The 21,495-nt window shown below is 48.5% G+C and overlaps 1 protein-coding gene across 1 annotated transcript in view; it reads right to left on the reverse strand.

Moving 5' to 3' along the window:
• The window catches only part of VPS41 (VPS41 subunit of HOPS complex), an 876,961-nt gene that overhangs the window by 109,529 nt on the left and 745,937 nt on the right, over positions 1-21,495 (reverse strand). The gene's annotated exons all lie outside the window — the stretch shown is intronic.

The following is a 21,495-nucleotide window of genomic DNA, read 5'->3' on the forward strand; positions in this document are numbered from 1 at the left end:
TTTTGCTGTTACATTTCTTAGCTCAATTGTGTACCATATTACTTAAATGAATTGAGCTTGTACAAACATATGATGATTAACTGGAAACATGTCTGTAAAAAAATATTATCCTTCTCATTGTTACTTATTAGTTTTATAGCAAGCTTTGTATATTATATTATTCTCCTAAAACGTAGTGTAAGTTAACTATTCATGTCGTGAATGATACAATCCGTAAAACGTTGTCTCATATCTTACACCTGTTTTGTCACTAGAGTTAATTTAAGTTTGATTGCAGAACTTGTTTACTTTCAACAGTAATTCTTTATGGGATCTGGAGTGGCATGCTACTCGCCAGAAAAGCGCTTCAACACCTATCAGGGGTAACAAGTGCTATATGAATGCAAATCTTTCTTCCCCTTTTATCCCTCCGCTATCCTTCTCACTCCAAGTAACAGACTAATATCCACCACTGAAGTTACTTCATATTTCACCATATTAATTCACCACTAATCCTTTGTAGGCTTCCTGAATAGCGTGCGTCAACAAGCGCTATATAAATACAAACCTTTGTCCTCCTCTATCCTTCTGCTATCATTACTAATCCAAATAACTGACTAAACTATCCACCACTTAAAATGTACTTGCATGTTTCACTATACTAATTCAACACTAATCCTCCATGGGTCCTGGAGTAGCGTGCTACTCGCCGAAAAAGCGCTTCAACGCCTCGTCAGGGATAGTAAGCGCTATAAAAATGCAATTACAATACAATACAATACATATAAGCGCCACCCCTTCACGCAGATGTCAGTTTCTTGCTCAACTCATTCTGCGCCCTTGGACGTGGAGCACTAAAATACAATTGGAAGTACCGGAGTGCAGATCTCTAATTTGGGAACTTTTCAGATGACAAAAGGCAAGCACTACACAGAACGGGAAGGTAAGATGGCAGTGAGGAATCTGCTGTTATAAAGAGTATGCACCAGAAACATCATTAGCGAAGAAAAGTAATGTATTCTTTTGATGGGTACTTAAAAACGCAGATTCCTCGCCTTTCTAAGAGATACCAAAGCAGTAACTTCTAAAGGTGGAAGGTCTGTGCAGAGGGCTCAGATCAAAAAGTTCTGCCGGACCAAACAGGCAAAATACCCTTCCCTTTGGACCTAGCTGTCAAGGCAGTAGTACTGATACATGACAACGTAGCAGCCCACCAGATGTCAAGAGCAGGCACTCTGCCTTCCAACACAGAGATAGCAGACTAGGCTCTGGTGAAATTAGCCCTCAGCCATTCAAGAGGCTGCTTCTAGGCCTGTGTAGCAGGTCTTAATGCAGAGGACTATCCATCTTGACAGAGTCCTTTTCTGTGCTGTGTTGCCTTCCTTTGCTCCAGAAAATCCCAGGAAGACCGATTGTCCACACATTGGCTATAGTGTGAACAATATAAAAGCTCAGGACTCTCTTGAGATCCAGTCATTGAAGTCTCTTCTCTTCTTACAAGGTTTGAGGGGAGGAAAGAATTTTGGTTGCATGATGTACTGCCCAACATGAAACTGCATCACAATGTTTAGCAAAAAGGCCGCCCTGGTCCTCAACACCAGTTTATCAGGTAAAAATATGTTTAGGGCGGCTGCACAGATAGAGCCTGGAGCTCACTTTTGCAACCAGCGGACATGATCATTATGAAAAATAATATTTGGAAAGTGGGAGGGTGCAGTAAACAACTATGCTTGGGCTCAAAGGGAGTACACATAAGGAAAGTCAGCACAGATATCCCACTGCAGCATCAAAAACGGTTTGGGAGGGAGCATGTGCATCAAACCTTAAATAAAATACATCATAACAGATGATTTAAACAATGATGGTTGGTCCAGCAAAGGCAAAAAGGCTAAAACTGCCAGGGACAAAGGTGACAGTAAAACATTGACAGTTTTGCTGGTAAGGGATCTGTGTTGTGGACTCCAAACCAGTCCACAAAATTGGCCAGCGGAGATAGACTTTGGAGAAGGATCCCTGGACATGGGGATGATATCCACAATCTCGGGCGGCATGCATGGAGGTGTATACTGCGCAGGCTCGGACATAGAACCCAGCCCTGCCTCCCACACAGCTAGGCTAATCAGAGGACAAATGCTCATGCACAGAGATTCAGGGTAACACACTCTCCTGAGCCAGTCTGGAGCCACTAGGATGACTTGAGCCCAGTCTTCCGAACTCGGAGAAGGAGGAGCAGTGGTGAGAAGGCATACAGGAGACCTGTACTCCAATCTAGCCTGAATCAATCTCCTAGAGAGCCTTCTTAGGAGCTCCAGCGAGTGGATATTTTGACACTGCGTGTTCTCAAAGGTGGCGAAATGTCCAGCCAGGACTTACCTTATTGTCGGAAGATTCCCTGTAGTACCTTAGTGACCCCTCCCAGGCCCCGTTGGCAGAGTTAATTTATCCTGGTATTCATCTATCCCACCAAGTAGTTTCTGATCAGGGAAATGCTATCCCAGTCCAGCCAATTCCAACAAGAGTCTCTCGGCACAGGACCCTGGACCCCACTCTGCCCTGCTTGATGCAGTAGCACATGGCAGTGGTGTTGTCCTTGCGAATCTGCTCCAGCCTCTCATTGAGTGATGGTAGGAAGGCCATCAACATTAGGCAGATGGCATGCGACTACAACAGAAGAAGTCAAGTGTGACTTTGGCACGTTGATAGTGAACTGAAGAGATATAAGAGAGTTCATTGTCGTCCGAAGTTATTCTACGACTGACCATGGGGAGTCCGCCTTCAACAGTGATTATTCAAGATGGGAAAAACCACTATCACCAACCCCCCAATATGTGCCAAGCTCATCAATATCATTTTTGTGAGCACCTGAGGGGCACTGGTAAGGCTGAAGGGGAGCAGAGCACATAGGAAATGCTCCTGGTCTACCATGATCCTCAGGTAATGTATGTGGGACTGCAGGATGTGTACATGAAAATATGCATCCTGCAGGTCCAGGGTTACCATCCATAGCCTGTTCGTTTACTGAAGTCAGATACTGGGTGCAGGGATAGTCGTAGCAGCGACCATGCTTGAAACCAAGCCCAAGTAAACGAAGGGCTTGCAAAATACAACAAAGAGGATTGAAAAGACGGCACAGCTTTTATGCAACCTTCTGGTCCACATTGTGAAGGGCGTGAGTGGGTAGCTTCTTACGTTTAGATTTCCCCAAGATACTTCAATTGTGCCGATATTTTAGCGAGACGGAACCAATGGTCCTACTCAATTCATGAGTATTACTTGAATGATGAAGTACTTCATTTAAACTGAGTGCCTTACTACCAGGTATAGGAGGTGGAGATATAAAGCCCCTCCTGTGAGGAATTTTACGTAGTTCCAAAATTACCTTTGGACCAAAATAGCTTGTTCCTTATCTTATAAGATTTTGATTTAACGGACATTTTGGAATATTTTCAATTGAGGAATTTCCTACATGGTCTTGATAAAGATGGTGCAAGCAGATGAGTGCCATCAAAACGCGTTGACGCAGCTATTTGACACAATTTGGTAGTTGACTGGTCCTACAGATACGTACAGACGTGTGTATATTGGGTTCCAGTTAACAGTTTGTTCTACGGATGTGTCACAATCTATGACAAATTATACCGTCTGTTGTTTTTCTCTCTGGGGTGACTGTGAGGATTGATATTGGTTCTTTGTCCCTTATTATTTAGCGAATGCAAAGTGTATTAATTTGCCTTTTTGAATGTATGTTCTATATTGTATTGACTTGACATACTCTGTTTTTAATGTTGTTTTTACAATGAATTTTAACATGATTGATGTCATTTTCTTATAAAAATCATTTATAATGATTCGACCTTTGATATTGAATTTCAGTTTATTGTTTGGGCTTTCAGCCATTTCTCTTTTCTATTCATGATTCCGTATATAAAAAAAATTGTACTTTAGGTGGGATGCGATATTGTGTGCATTAGTGGGTCTAGATAACCATGGAATAATTTACTTTTCAATTACCATCCATTTACCCAGATCGGGGCAGACAGTATCTGGCCCAATGGGAGCATATTGAATGTGTCATCTGCAGCAAGGCATTTAGAGGGAGAACATCTGGAATAAGACAAATGCCTCTGTCTTTCTTCAGCAACAAAAAATAGCAGCAATAACATCCATCTCCTATTTCCAGGTCTGGCACCCTCTCCATGGCCCCTTTAGAGAAGACATTCTGCACTTCCAGAAGTAAAATGACCAAGTGGTCCTCTGAAAGCTACTCTAATATAGGTGGAAGTTACAGTGGGTCGAAAAGAACCAGAAGGGGGTAACCTCATTGGACAATTTAGAGGACCCACCTGTCTGATGTAATCTATTGGAATCGCTGGTGAAAATGTTGGATGCGGACTCCGTCTAAGTGGTTGTGAGCCGCTAAGGGCAAGCTAAAGCAGCTTGGAGGCTTCTGCTGCAGGGCTGGGAGACTGAAAGGGTTGGTGTCCCTGCTGACCAACATGTTGCCTGTATGATCCTCCTCTCCTACCACAAAAGGACTAGGGTTTCTGCTGTGCCAACAGGAGGATCTAGCATTGTCAATATGCTAACCCTATAAAGAATCCCCTAAAAGGACAGTTTTGCTGACCGAATTGCCTGGTAGGAGCTGAAAGGCCCAAGGACTATGACATCGCTTTCTTTAAAGCATTCACAGGTGGAATCCACTTTTTTGCCAAACAGCTAAGACCCATCAAATATCATATCCATAAAGGAGGCCTGGACATCTCCAGAGAAAACAGTAGACTTCCTCCAAGCATGCGATGGATGACCACACTGGTACTAATGCTTGACCTAAAGAATTTGTGGTGTATAAGCTAGACCAAATAATGAATTTAGCTGCATCCTGAATGGTCTGCGACAGGGAGACCCAAAATTCCTCCGGGAATGTCGGCAAGATCTTGCTGACTATGTCCCCAAGGGTGTATAATTATTAGCTAAGCAAACAACTGGAATCCCCAAGGCTAGACTGCCTGATGAGAACATTTGTTTCTTGAATGCTCAATCCAATTGACTCTGTCTGGGTAAGTTACAGGGAAAGAGTTGGGATTAACCTTGCTTGTAGAGGGTTGAAACACCAGACTCTCAGGAGCGGAATGCTAAGCCAGGAAATCAGGGTTGCCTGGCACCCCTGTGGCATCTGGCAATCTGCCTTTGCACTGGTTGGCATGAGCAAAGCTTTGTCCATGTGTCCGTCAAAGTATCAGCCAGAGTGTCACTAATGGGCAATAAGAGCTCAGAGATAGACTGCCCATGTTGCAGACCCTCTGCAATGATGTTAGTTTTAACCTCCACAAAGGGAAGTTGTAGGTCCAAGACTTCTGATGCACCACTAATGACCACAGTGAAAAAGGCACCCCCTTCTGGCAGCAGTCCAAGGGGAGAAATCAACTCAGTTTTAAGGAGTGAATCAAGCCCATTGGCCTCCTGTAAAACCATATAAAACTGCCATAATCGTAGTATGGGGTAAAATATCTCCATCATTAGCATTGTCATCTCCAAATGGCAGCAGAGTCTGAGCCAAAAAGCTGGTGTAGTGTTGTGTCAGAATCAGATTAAATGGAGGTGGGGCATGTCAATCTGGATTCCACAAGTGACTTTGGTCAAGGCTGTGATGAGTTTGTCTCAGTGTCAAGTGCTGAAATCGGCACAGGGTATTCCGCCGGCGCTGGTGGCATCAGTAAAAGAGTTAATGTCAAAGGGACTGGTGCAAATTTGGCACTAGTGCAGAACCCAAAGATGGTTTGAAGGACACAGCCGAGGCTGAAGAAAGGTCTACTGGCGGTAACCTGACTGGAGGCCCCTGTGGATTCTTGGGGCCCAAAGGTTACCCAGAGTGTACTAGGAGAGTGCCAAAGATGCGTAACATACATCCCTGAAGACCTCGATTAGTTGTGACCTCAGTGGATTGTTAGAGAGACCGGGCAGCATATTGACACACTTGCAACTTCTATGGAGATAAAGTGTGACAAGATGTGATTGAGTCCAGCTTGGGTTTCTTGTGTTTCCTCTTCGATTTCGACTTTCCCAAAGACTTCAACCACGACAAGGACCTGTCACTGGAAAAACCTTGGAAACAGGAGTGGGCCTTGTGCAATTTCTTCCAATGTTCATTGACATGCAGCTTTGCTTCACATTCATGGCGATCTCTGGTGTCCATGAGTGCGTATTACTCACATGACCTGGAGTTGAGTCCGGAGCCCAAACACAAAAAGGCATACCTTGTGGGGATCTGTCAAGGACATTCATTTGAGATAGTCCCTGCATGGCTTAGATCCTGTGGTCTTCACACTGGTTTCCCTTTTTTGGAAAAAATAAATCCTGCAAAAAGTTAATCAAAACAGTGGAAAAAAGAAAGGGCAGATCGCCGGCTCAGCATCTGAAGGTGCAGAAAGGAACTGAAGTAAGAGCACAAGCGTGGCACCTATATCGGCTCCACTCCTTCACTTCTGGGGTGGAAAGAAGTCAACACAGAGCAGCACAACACACCCTTCTAGCAGCTGGGAGAACTGCTGTGAAAAGCTTCCAGATCCAGTCGAGCACCGGTGAATATTGTAAAGGTGAGGAATCTGTGGTTAGAAGTATCCATCAGAAATACATTTTCTTTATCAGCGGTCTCAAGTAACTTAACATCAAACGGTATACACGGTCTGCACCCAAAATTCACACAGAACAAAAATTAACAACTGCTAGTTTAAACAGTAATATTAAACATGTTCAAGATGAGACACACGGTAATGCGTATGAACCTGTGGCATGCCGGTCAGTTAGAAGCAAATGAATGCAAATACAATGAACATTTTTAAGGAATGACTTTTCAGGAACAGTACTGCCTCAAATCAAGAGGAAAAGATCATGCGGCCATTAGGGATTAGTAAAGGCTGCAAAGAGACTACAGACGAAGGAAAGAATGCAGATCAAAGTGGACTGATCAAATCAATTTTAAAACGGTGCAATACATTTTGCAATTAACGGAATGTGTTTCTTATATATCAAGTCCAAATCTGTGGCAAAATATGTTAAGCTTTCTAGGACAAAGCGTACATCAGTTTCTGACACAAAGATTTGAATCTCTTTCCAAATAATTCATTTAGAAAAACGATAAGGGCATATGCTCGCCTGACACCGCAGCTACAGACCATATACATAAAATCTGAGCCAGGAACCGGGAATTCTATACCCTTACATGATAATAGGTTATGGTGCAGCGGAAAATATTATGAATGGCATAAGGACTGAACACGTTTAAACATCTTGAGGTGGCTACTTCGAAGCCATACGAACAACGTGCTGCCATCTTAGATTCACATATAATGCTATTAACAGTCACTCACAGGTTGTTATTACCGCAGCATTTCTTTTAATGCTGCACACATCTCACAAACTGAAGACATCCCCTATTACCCCCCAATGATAACACGTTTACAAGTGATTTCTTCCTTAAAGATGAGAAGCCTTAAAGTCTAAAGAAAGGAGTTTATTAAGTTGTAGTTAGGAAGGACAGCTCAGACACCCAACAGGCTCTGCCCACAGATCTTGTTCAAGTCCCAGAACATTCGAAAGCCAGCAAGGGTTGGCAAATATTCTAGAACTTGTACATATGATGCAATGATGAGGCAAAGCAGAAGCCTACTACCACACATCTCCCTCACTAATACAAAAACATAAGTAACAACATTTAAGAACAAAACTAAAAAAAACATGAAATAATTGCTTGTCAGACAACAAATGTAAAAATATCCCAAGTAAAAGAGGAGGTGCAGGTTTACACAACATAGTCATCCAATTATAGGGGAGCGCATGTTTTTCTGCTCGATTTTCTCGGGGAAACAACATGCTTGTTTCATCATCATCTCTACTCTCATCAACACTATGGTGACCCTCTAACCTCCTCCCCCTGCACTCAACAACTCTGCAGAAATTCCACATCCTATAGCGGATGTTTTGATGGCATTGTCAAAAATTTTAAAAACCCTCAAGGGTTTCGAAAATGTAGATCCAGTAACACACATCCAGGTGTTTTACTCACCACAAAGTCTCACATAGCAACCTTTGTGTTTTTTGAAGGCATGCCTCAGATCGTAATGCATTTTACTATTCTTGCACTTCTCATCTTCCCTTCTTTTCCAATCTTCCGTGTCAGTGCCGACACATTTATCGGAGAGGTCTTTATTTACCCACAGAGGTTCCAAGAATGTATCAGGGTGCCTTCCACAAAACAGGAAAAACAGCGATTTTCTTGTAGTCGTGTGAGGTGAAAATCTGTACACCCGACCCTCTTGGAAACCTCCTCCTTCCAATTGAGACAGTTGCTCTTTACCAATGAGATAGTTTCTTTAGGAACATGTTGAACCTTTCCACAGTTCCATTAAACTCAGGGTGATAAAGGGCACATCTTTTATGAAGAACCCCACACCCAGGAGAAAATCCTCCATCTCCTTAGAGACAAGCTGAACGCCATTGTCAGTCAGCAGTGTTTCTGGGAACTCTTTTGTGAATAACACTTTTAGGAAGCTAATTACAGTTTTTGTGTCCACACCCCTAGAGACACTGATTTCAGGCCACCTGGAGAAAAGATCCATCACAACAATGACATAAGTGTCCAGACATCACCATATACAGGACCCAGAATGTCCAAAGCAATGTCCTTCCAGGGACCACTCAGGCGTGTCCTAGCTACCATGGGCTGAGTCATAGTTTTCATGCTCTTTTCACTCAGCGAGCATTGTACACATTTTCTCACCAAACGTTCGACCTGGAGATCCAGGCCATGCCACCCGTAAGTAGAGCGTAATCTCTCCTTAGTTTTAGAAATGCCTAAATGGGATTTGCGTGCTAGGTCCAGCAGCTCCTTGTGTAACGTAACCGGAGCAACTAGCCTATCACCTCTTCACAACATGCCTTCACTAGAGGATAACTGGTCCCTCACACACAAAGTCATTACAGCATGCACCTCCTTGTGCCTTATGTCACCAACAAGCACAGATAAGCTTCATAACGCCTTGAAGGACCTCCTCCTCATGACGATCTCGTTCGAGTTCCAGTACATTATACAGCCAGCCAAGGACTGTCTCCTTCAGCCACACCACAGCTCTCCTTTGGACTGACCACAGCTGCGTTCACTTTACCTACAACAAGCCCACATCCAACAACCACCCCCAACCCACTCTGCAAAGAAACTGGAACAAAGTCACCATCAACCAGATCTCCTCATAGCTTCTTCAAAACCCCCCAGCCCACTCCTCAAACCCAGACCAAGCAGCCACCAACCTCACCCAATGGTTATCCAACAGCTCCGACATCCTAGCACCACTGAAAAAACGACAAATCAAACTAGGCTGCAAGAGGACCTCCTGGTTCAACGATGAGCTTAAGAAATCCAAGAAACTCTGTCGATCCCTTGAGAAGGCCTGGAAAAAAGACCCAACCACCAGCACCAAGGACGCCTTCAAAAACGCCACCCGATTACACCACCAACTGATCCGGAATGCCAAGAAAGCCGCTTTCAAGGACCGACTAGATAACAAAGCCCACAACAGCAAGGAATTATTCAACATCGTCAAGGAATTTACCAACCCCTCTGCCAACTCCAACGACATCACCCCCTCTCAAGCCCTCTGTGACTCCCTAGCCTCATTCTTCCACAACAAAATTGCAGACATCCACAACAGCTTCGACAACCGACCCGAAGACCGACCCACCCAACCCCCTGCTGGACCCCCACCCCCCCTGAACATCCTCAATGACTGGAAGCCAATCTCCACTGAGGACACCATCCGTCTGATGAACTCTATCCACTCAGGATCCCCCACAGACCCATGCCCCCACCACATCTTTAACAAAGCAGACTCCATTATAGCACCGCACCTCCGAGACGTCATCAACTGCTCCCTCAACTCCGCTACCTTCCCGGAAAGCTGGAAACATGCCGAACTCAGCGCCCTCCTGAAGAAACCCACAGCTGACCCCACCGAACTCAAAAACTACCGCCCTATCTCACTCCTTCCATTCCCGGCCAAAGTCATCGAGAAAGCGGTCAACAACCAGCTCGCTGCATTCCTCGAAACCAACAAATCCCTCGACTCCTCACAATCCGGCTTCCGAGCCAAGCACAGCACTGAAACCGCCCTCATCGCAGCAACAGACGCCATTCGAACTCTACTGGACAATGGTGACACAGTCGCCCTCATCCTCCTTGACCTCTCCGCAGCCTTCGACACGGTCTGTCATAGCACCCTTTTACAACGCCTCAAACGTCGGAATCCAAGGAAAAGCACTGGAATGGATCACCTCGTTCCACACCGGAAGAACCCAGAGAGTCCGCCTCCCACCATTCAAGTCAGAGGCCACTGAAGTCATCTGCGGCGTACCACAAGGATCCTCACTCAGCCCCACCCTCTTCAACATATACATGAGCCCCCTTGCGGCCATCGCATGCCAACACAACCTCAACATCATCTCCTACGCCGACGACACTCAACTGATCCTATCACTCACCAGAGACCCTAACACTGCCAAAACCAACCTGCATGAAGGAATGAAAGAAGTAGCCGAATGGATGAAGCACAGCCGTCTGAAACTGAACTCAGACAAAACTGAAGTCCTCATCCTAGGCACCTCCCCCTCCGCCTGGGACGACTCCTGGTGGCCAGAGGCCCTCGGAAAAGCACCCATCCCGACGGACCACGCACGGAACCTGGGCGTCATCCTGGATTCCTCACTCTCGATGAACAGACAAGTCAACGCCGTTTCTTCATCTTGCTTCAACATTCTTCGCATGCTCAAAAAAACATTCCGCTGGATCCCCACCGAAACTAGAAAAACAGTCACCCACGCTCTGGTCACGAGCCGACTGGACTACGGAAACACCCTCTACGCCGGTACCACCGCAAAACTCCAGAATAAACTCCAACGCATCCAGAACGCTTCAGCCAGGCTCATATTAGACATCCCGCGTAAAGAACACATCTCTGGTCACCTGAAAAACCTCCACTGGCTCCCCATCAATAAGAGGATTACTTTCCGGCTCCTAACCCACGCACACAATGCACTCTACGAAATCGGACCCGAATGCCTCAACACACGACTGTCCTTCTACGCCCCCTCACGCCAGCTACGATCCTCCAACCAAGCCCTTGCCACTGTACCTCGCATCAACAAAACCACCATGGGAGGTAGATCCTTCTCCTACCTGGCATCTAAAACCTGGAACTCACTTCCCACTCACCTTCGCCTTACTCAGAACCACCTAGCATTCAGAAAGCAACTTAAAACGTGGATATTTGACAAGTAATTCCCCACCCTTCTTCAAGCGCCTTGAGACCCTCTGGGTATGTAGCGCGCTATATAAATGACCTGACTTGACTTGACTTATATATGATGTAATGACGAGGCAAAGCAGAAGCACATTACCACATTACACTATTGACATTTCATACTACATCCACCCACACAGCTCGTGCATCCAATATTTGGATTTCATTGGACATCCAACAGCACTCGCTATCCAATGATATCACCACAAACATACATACATACATACATAAACGCACACACTATCTGTTCTTTTACACCTACAAATATCACTCAGCACACGCTATACGGAATCATTTCATCATCATATGAACACTGCTGCATCACAGTCTTATAGTTGGTGAAGCTAAATCAACAGCACGGTCATGAAGCACAAGTTATTTACCTTCGGTAACAATATATCTGTAAGAAACAGTAGTTAGTATTAGATTCCTTACCTTAGAATATCCCCAGGCGTCAGACTGGATCCGGAAACTTTTGCGTAGCAGTACCCTTGCGCGTCGGTAGGCGTCGTCTGCGGCTCCGCGTCCGTCATCGGTGCCGGGATGACGTCGCCGGAGTAATAGACGCCGCCCTTGCGCGCTGACGTCAGTTCTTATACACAGCTTTTCCGCGCCAGAAACGCAGAGCCATGATAAAAACCAACACTGGTGCCATGAAACTAGGGCCATGTAAGGGGATGACCTTAACCCTAGATATCGGTTCGCAGAACGGGGAGGATGGGTGGGGCAGTAAGGAATCTAATACTAACTACCGTTTCCAACAGATATATCGTTACCGAAGGTAAGTAACTTGTGCATCTGAAAGAAACGAATATATGATGTCAGACCGCAGACAAACATCCCGCATGCCATCATACCGCAAATTTGATCCCGCAAGTACTATTAGGCCGCAAATTAAGAGAACAAATACTTTTAAAACGAATATGCCTTTAACACGCATGCCTTTACAACGAAAAGGCATGCATATTAAAGGCATACTCGTTGTTAAACTATTTAAGGTAAGTAAGAGTACCCTACCCAACCCTACACTACGCTGTAATGTAGTACCCCTGCACCACCCACCCTTGACACACAGTCCTTTTCCTACATTTACACAACACAGCACGACCCCCCAACACTACCATAAAGCACTTTACTTCCCTACACATACACTACAACACTACCTTAATACACTACCCCCAGCATGACCCTACACAAACACTACAATACTACCCGAAACCACTACACCCCAGCATGACCCTACACTACACAAACACTACAACACTACCCTAAACCCTAAAACACTATCCCCAGCATAACCCTACACTACACAAACACTACACTACCCTAAACCCTAAAACACTAACCCCAACATGACCCTACACTACACAAACACTACAACACTTCCCTAAACCCTAAAACACTAACCCCAGCATGACCCTACACTACACAAACACTACAACACTACCCAAACCCTAAAACTCTACCCCTGCATGACCCTACACTACACAACACAAACACTAAAACACCACCCCCAGCATAACCCTACACTACACAAACACTACAACACTACCCTAAACCCTAAACACTAACCCCAACATGACCCTACACTACACAAACACTACAACACTTCCCTAAACCCTAAAACACTACCCCCAGCATGACCCTACACTACACAAACACTACAACACTACCCTAAACCCTAAAACACTACCCCCAGCATAACCCTACACTACACAAACACTACAACACTACCCTAAACCCTAAAACTCTACCCCCAGCATGACCCTACACTACACAAACACTACAACACTACCCTAAACCCTAAAACACTACCCCCAGCATGACCCTACACTACACAAACACTACAACACTACCCTAACCCCTATAACACTTCCCCCAGCATGACCCTACACTAAACAACCACCACAACTCTACACTACACTAACACAACACTACACTACACAATAACTACCCCAGCACAACCCCCACCCCTAAAATTTTAACCCAAACCCCCTTACCTCTCTCGTGGTTTTCAAAACGCAAATGCATTTACCATACATGCCTTTACAACGTAATTCGTTGTAAAGGCATGCGTTATAAATGCATATGCGTTTTGAAAATATGCGGCATGATGGTATGCGAGGTCAATGTCCTTGCGGGTAAATGGTATGTGGCCTGAAAGTCCGCGGGATAAAAAATGCTGGATAATGGCTGCAAACCGAACGAAACAGGTTAGTATTAGATTCTTTACCTTAGAATAGATACCCCAGCAATACCAACCCCGGTGGTGGGTCTGTGAACCAATGATCACACCAGAAAGTCCTGGAGAACGGAACGGCCGAAAAAGCCATTTCTCTGGGCTTAGCTGTCCAGGCAGTAGTGTCTTGCGAAAGTGTGCAGCGAGGCCCACGTAGCTGCATGACAGATGTCCTGCACGGGGACTCCCCGACCCAGGGCAGAAGTAGCCGCCGTGGCCCGAGTGGAATGGGCACGCAGCCCCACAGGAGGCTCCTTTCTGGCCAGAGAGTAACAAGCCTTGATGCACAAGACGACCCATCGGGAAATGGTCCGTTTGTGCACCGCCTGTCCCTTCTTAGCGCCCACGTAACCAACAAAGAGTTGGTCATCCACCTGGAACTGGCGTCTGCGATCCAGATAGAATGAGAGCGCACGTTTTGGGTCCAGGCGGTGGAGCCTCTCTTCCTCTTTTGAGGGATGTGGAGGCGAAAAAAAGGTGGGCAAGGTGATGGACTGCCCGATGTGGAAGGCTGTGACTACCTTGGGCAGGAAAGAGGGTCGCGTCCGCAACACAACTTTGTCCGGATGGACAGAAATGAAAGGAGGTTTAGAAGAAAGGGCCTGGAGCTCACTCACTCTGCTGGCAGAGGTGATGGCAACCAGGAAAACAGTCTTAAGAGTAAGGAGGCGAAGAGGACAGTTATGAAGTGGCTCTAAGGGAGCGCACATCAGAATAGTCAGAACAAGGTTCAAGTCCCACTGAGGCATCACAAAAGGAACAGGAGGGAACATATGAGTGATGCCCTTCAAAAACCCATTTACAACTGGGGACTTGAACGAAGAGGGCTGATCAGGGAGCCTTAAGAAGGTGGAAATGGCAGAGAGGTAGCCCTTTAAAGTGCCCAGAGCAGAGCCCTGCTGGCAAGAGAAAGAAGAAAGAGGAGAACCTCTGGAAGAGGGGCAGAGAGTGGATCCACAGCCTTTGCTGTGCACCATGCCACAAATCTGTTCCACCTGCAGGCTGTACCAACTTTGTGGAGGGACGCCTGGCTGCCAGAATCAAATTACAGATTTCAGGAGGCAAGTCAAATGGCCTCAACTGCCGCAGCTTAATCTCCACGCATGTACGTGGAGACTGGACAGGTTCGGGTGGAGGACCGCCCCCTGCTGCTGCGACAGAAGGTCCTCCTGAAGAGACAGACGAATAGGGGGATCGACAGACATGCTGAGTAGCTCGGGATACCAGTATCTTTGTGCCAAGTCCGGAGCCACAAGGTTGACTTGGGCTCGGTCGCGTCTGATCTTCTTCAGCACTCTGGGCAGAAGTGGTATAGGCGGAAAGGCGTACAACAGACCGCAACTCCACTCGCGACAAAAAGCATCTCCGAGCGAGTGCCGCCTTGGAAACTCCAACGCTCAGAACTGATGACATTGCGCGTTTTCTTCTGTGGCGAACAGATCTAACCAAGGCTCTCCTCAGCAGGTGCAGGAGGTCGACCGTAGTCTGGAGGTGGCTGACGACTGTCTAGGGCAAGCCCACCTTCAACAACCAGTCGTCGAGGTAGGGGAAGACTGAAACCCCTAACCTGGGCAGATGAGCTGCGACCACGGCCATCACTTTCGTGATCTGGTAAGGCTGAAGAGGAGCACGGTAAACTGAAAGTGCTCGTGGCCAACCGGAAACCGCAGCTAGCGCCGGTGGGCCTGCAGGACGGGGATGTGAAAATAAGCGTCCTGCAAGTCCAACACTACCATCCAGTCTCCCGGGTCCAAGGCAGCTATGACCTGAGCCAGTGTCAGCATCTTGAACTTCTCCTCCCGGAGGAAGCCGTTGACGTTCCGCAGGTCCAAGATAGGGCGTAGGCCCCCTTTGCCCTTCTTGGGAACCAGAAAGTAGTTGGAGTAACAACCACACCCTACTTCTGGCCCAGGAACGCACTCAATGGCCCCCTTGGCCAAGAGGGCCGTAACTTCCTCTCGCAGAAGATTCAAGTGATCCCCCGACACATGGTGGTACTGTGGTGGCATGGCTGGAGGTCGCGTCAAAGGTGAGGGAGAAGCCCCTTTGGACGATTTGCAGCACCCACCTGTCCGAAGTGATGTCGCGCCAGTGGAGGAGGTGATGGCGAACCATGCCCCCAATGGCGTCACATAGGCCAGAAAGCTCAGACTAGGAGGGCTTTGAGGCGGATGCTGCGGGTGGATGTGGACTGGCCTCGCCGCTGCCCCCGGGCACCGCCACAGCGGCTACCACATCCGCCACCGCGCTGGATGTTAGTCCACGGCCCGTGGCTGGCAGGATGTGTGGGGACGCCCCTTCTTTGGCCACGAAAGGAGCGAAAGGCAGCAGTTTGGTGGCGCGGGCCGACAGGCCCAAGGACTTGGACATAGCCCTGGAGTCCTTAAAGCGCTCAAGCGCTCTGTCTGCCTTGTCGCCAAAGAGGCGACGGCCATCAAACGGCATGTCCATAAGGGTATTTTGGACATCAGCCGAAAAATTGGCGGACCTCAGCCAGGAGTGACGACCAATCGCCACCGTCGTTGCCATCGCTCTGCCTAGCGAGTCTGTTGTATCCAGCCCACACCGGATGGAATACCGTGCCGCATCTCGACCCTCCGCAAGGGCTTGGGCGAGTTTAGTCGGGGCCTTCTCCTGACATTGTAGCAGCACGTCCGCGACTGTGTCCCACAGAGAGTGGGAATACCAGCCCAAGAGGCACGGGGTGTTAACTGACCGCAACCCCAAACTCAGTGAGGAGACCATCTACTTACCATACTGTTCGTACCTCTTGGATTCCCGATCGGGGGGAGCCGTCGGGAATGCGGTCTGGGAGTTAGAGGCCTGTATGACCAGGCTCTCGGGAGTGGGGTGGGTGGACAGGAAGCAAGCGTCGCCCGGAGGTGGGCAGTGGCGTCTGGCCGCGTTCCTATCTACAGGGGAACCTGTAGCGGGCCTGGACCAGGTGCCCAAAAGAACGTCAGACAAGGCCTCATTAAACGGCAACAGAGGCTCCGAAGAGCTTGCTGGCAGTTTAAGGACCTCAGTGAGGAGGTTAGTCCTCACGGCCGGGACGGGGAGTTCAAGGGATAAGGCCTTGGCCGCCCGCGTCAACACCATACTATAGGTAGCCCCCTCGTCCGAAGCCACGGTAGGAGGGGAGACAAAACCAGTGTCTGGCGAAGTGTCCAAACCACTGGCATCCCCTAGCTCACCTGCCAAGTCCTGATAAGACTGGCATTCACGTGCCAGAGGGTTCTCAGACCCCTCCCAATCTGCCTCGCCACCCATCTCCTGGTACTTAGGGTCAAACGATGGGGCCGGATCATAGAAGAAAAAAAGTCTTCTCTGGACGTCGAATGCGGCGTCAAGCGGCGCCGCTCCGGTGTCGGAACAGGGTCGAGGGTGGGACCGCGGACGACGTCGTTCGGGGACGGTGTCAGGGGCGACACCCTAGGGGCATGCGCCATCGAGGTCGTAAGGTTGACCGGCGACGACCCAGATCCGTAACAGGATCCAGCGGGGCCCTGCGGCGCCAGGACCGAAGTCGCCGATGGCGCCGGGTCCGAAGCACCCAACGGCACCGGGGCCAAAGCACCCTGCTTGCTTGGGCTCCCAGTCCGACCGCGGGGCCCGAAGGCGCCGCAGCAACTGACGGAGGAGTGAGCGACCTCATGGCCGTGAGGAAGGCATCAATCTCCTCCAGGGTCGCGTTCTGCCCAGGGACCGGCGGGTATGGAGCAGGCCGCGACACCTGCGGCTCTAGCGGAGCCGCGTGGGTACTGTCGCCTGAACCCCCAGCCACGTCGCGCGAGCGCCGGGGGGAGTCAGAAGAGCGATGTCACTTCTTCGACTTCTTGTGCCTCTTACCTGAGGACTTGGAGCCCGAGGAGTGGTGTCGACTCCCAGAGCTGTGATGACTCCGGCCCCGCGACAGGTCCCTCGACCTCCTTCCTGACCGGGACCTCGAATGGCACGGGCCGACTGCTGGAGCTCGAGGCGCTTGCGGGACCGGTCCCTCCTATCCTTCGACGTCAAGGCCCGACAGTCTGGGCACGACTTGTCATCGTGGTCGGGCCCCAGGCTATGTAGACACCGGGATGGCCGGTCAGTAACCAACATTAGTCAGCTGCAGTCGACGCAGTGCTTGAACCCGGACATCCCTACTGGCACCGTCTGAGTCGTTTGACTTCGAAGAAAGATCAAACATGATCGAAAAAGTTTAGTCAAAAATTGACTAAGGGTACCACTTTTTCCGGATCGGCGCTTGCTGGCGCGGAAAAAAGAAGAACTGACGTCAGCGCGTGAGGGCAGCGTCTAAGTACTCCGGCAACGTCATCCCGGAGCCAACAACGCCGACCACAGACCTGGAGCCGCAGACGACGCCTACCGACGCGCAAGGGTACTGCTACGCAAATGTTTCCAGATCCAGTCTGACGCCTGGGGATATTCTAAGGTAAGGAATCCAATACTAACCTGTTTCTTTCAGATCCTCTCCAACATAAACCAGGACCACTCAGTCTGGTGGGCCCATTTTACTGGATACCGATGACTCTTTGGATTTTTTTTTATTTGCTTGAATGTATGGTTTGCAGGTGGTTTGAAATTAAGTAAGTCAGCCCACATTCAGCAGCCAGTTGTCAAGATACAAGAACAAATTCCTTACTTTTGGTAACACTTCAACTGGTGGAGCTCTATCTAACCAGTGATTACTCACCTTTGAATATTGCTGAGGTGTCAGACTGGATCTGGAATATTAGTGGCATTGGCCCTGCTACCCAGTGTGTAGCAGATTTTAACGCAGACTACAATTCATCAAGAGTTGGTCCCTTTCTGCACGCCTTGCCTCTTTTCACTCCAGCAAACCAGGAGCTACAGAAAAAAGCTGTGCATGGACTTGAAAGGGAAGATAATAAGGAAAGTTGATGTGTGAAGGTGAAGTGTGTGCAGGTTCGGGTGCCGAGCCCTGCACTGTTGCTGCACCAACTTCTCCTCCTCAAGGGGCAGCCTGATCGGAGGAAAGATGTTCATACTAAGGTTCGGGATTCCAGACATTCCTTGCCAAGTCCACAGCCACTAGGATGACTTGGCCCAGTTGGTCTTGATCATCTTGAAAATTCGGGCAGGAGTGGTATCGGCGGAGAGGCACACAGGAGTCCCCGGTTCCAGTCTAAGAGGAAAGCATTTCAGAGTAAGAACCGATTAGGAAACTCCAATGGGCAGAAGCGTAGACAGTGCATGTTCTCAGTGGTGACGAACAGATCTAGCCAAGTATCTCCTCATTTGCGGAAGAGACCTTGCTTGATCTCCGGATGCCGATACCATTCATAATACGTGAGGCATCGATGGCTGAATTTGTCTTCCCTACCATTTACAGAGCGCACTAGGTCCTGCACAACCAGGTAAATGTCTTGACGCTCCAGCCAGTACCAGAGGCACGGAGCCTCCTGGAACAGGGTTCATCTTGCTTGTTGTGGCACCACATGGTGGTGGTGGTGTCTGTAATACCTGATCCAGCCTCTCCTTGATGGATGTTAGGAATGCCTTTAATGCCAATCGAATTGCCCCCAGAGCAATAAGACTATGTGGAGCATCTTCTCCACTGGGGACCAGAGTCCTCTGCATCCACCCCTCCCCACCCCCCCAGACCCACCCCCAGGGGGCCACCCCAACTCAGTAGTGATGCTCCTGTCACCACCATTTACTCTGAGCGGGGACGGCAGAGTGATCTGCCATTGGCTCAATCGCAGTTCGACAACCACCACTGCAGATCTTTTGCAGTCTCCCCCGAACTCTGGACTAGGTCAGAAAGAGCCCACTGGGCCTTGAGATCCCACCTGCATATGCCAAGAGGCATACTTCAGCAGCAAGAAACAGGAGGCCATCAATCACAGGAGACTCAAAGTCAGTCTCACCTATATCCAGTTCTGAGACTGAAACATCAGGATCTGAACATCCTGGACTCGCTGCTCCGGAAGAAAGGTGCTCAACTGTACCACTCTAATGAGAGGGAGAGTCTGAGAAGGAGTTAAGTGTGACTTAGGCATGTTGATAGTGAACCACAGCGAATGCAGGAGATTTGCTGTAGTCCAGAGGTGAGTGACAAATGTCGTCAATGAGCCTGTTTTCAACAGTCACTCATTGAGTTAGGGAAAGACAAACCCCTGACCTCCCCCAGATGAGCCACAACCTCCTCCATCACTTTGGTGAACACCTGAGGGGCACAGGTGAGTCCAAAGGGGAGCACAGCAAACTGAGAATGCTCTTGACCCACCTTGAACCGCAGGCAACTCCTGTTGGTCCGCAGGACGAGAATATGAAAACACGTGTCCTGGAGTTCCATCCAGACTCCAAGGTACAAGGCAGACAGGACCTGAGCCAAGGTAAGCATCATTACTAATTTTATTTTCTCAGTAAGGGGTTGAAGATAGGGTGAGAATAAGGAGGAGGGCTCCTTCCTCTTTCAATACCAGACAAGTAGCAGGAATAGCAACCAAGCCTTACTTCTGGCTCTAGCACTCTCTCAATGGCACCTTTGGCTAGGAGAGCCTGCACTTCCTGATGGAATAGGGAGAGATGGTCCTCTGTCAGCTTGGCTAGGGATGGTAGTGAGGGTAGTGGGCTTTCCAGAAAGGGAAGGCCATAACCCTACTTTACAATTTGGAACACACACTTGTCAGAGGTAATTGCTTGCCATTGAGGCAGGTGGTGCCACCAACGGGTTAGGTGTGCTATGCTGATGACCCATTTTAAGAAATGGGGGTCTGTAGTTGGCAATTGTTTGCACCTTTGTCCAAGTAGGGGCACTGCCTTCTAGTCAGGATAAGGGAGTCACCAATAGCAATACAGTGAAAACACTACAAAAGGACACTACACCAGTTTAGAAAAATATCCAATATTTTTATATATCCAAAACAAGACCAAAATGATTAGAGTCCAACATACAGTGCTTAAAAATATAAAATGTACAAGATATCCTTTAAAATTGCAGAAATATCTCAAAAACACAGTTCTTCAGAGTTGGTAGCTCTGGCCGGAGCTACTGTGATACTGAAAACAACAGAATCCAAGAGTTACGTCTGACTGCATTGGCCGGGGTTGTCGACAGACTCGTAAACAGTACCTTTTGCATTGTGGCCAACACTTTGGTGCGAGCCGGTCATGGCAACCATTGTTGTTGGGATGTGAAGTGAAGCAGTGCAGCGTGCAGTGCCTTTAAGGCGTGGTGCAGGCAACAGCTCGATGACGGTCATCCAACGGCGTCAATGAGACCAGGGCTACGATGCGGAGTAAGGTCGTGCTTGTTGTGGTGCTGGCAGGTCATGGTGCAGTGCATTGTGAAACTTAAGAGCGGGCCCGCAGCCACTATGAGGTCATGGGTGTCAAAGTCAGCAGGCAGTGACGGCATTGGTGAGACCAGGGTGGCGCAGTGAAGAGAGGCAGTGCGGAGGGCGGAGCCCACAGGTCACAGTGCAAGCAGTGGCTCGGTGGTGTCAGTTGTCGGTGAATCCAGGGTTGCAGTGCGAGATGCAGCGTTGCCCTCTCTGGTGCCTTCAGGACACGGAACCAGCGACGGAGTCGGTTGCTTTTTCCTTCTCTGTGGCAACTGAAACAACACTTTCAGAAGCGGTACTCAGAGGTTGGTGAAGTCTTTGAAGTCCCTGAGACTTGAGAACAGGAGGCATGCTCTACTTACAGCCTTTGAGATACTCCGCACAAGTAAAGAAAGTTCAGTCCAATCCTTTCACTGCCCAAGGCAGAAGCAGCAACTTCAGGCCAACCCAACAAAGCAACAAAACAGCAAAGGGGAAGTACTCCTCCAGGCCGATCTTCCAGCTCTTCTATTTGGCATGTTCCTTAATTCCAGAGAGTTCTAAAGTTCTGGGGTCTGGGTCCCTTTGTTCTCTCAGGCAGAGTGCGTCTGTGCTTAGTCCAAACCAGTTCTTGTCC

Source organism: Lissotriton vulgaris, chromosome 4_1, assembly GCF_964263255.1.
Source record: "Lissotriton vulgaris chromosome 4_1, aLisVul1.2, whole genome shotgun sequence".
NCBI lineage: Eukaryota > Metazoa > Chordata > Amphibia > Caudata > Salamandridae > Lissotriton > Lissotriton vulgaris.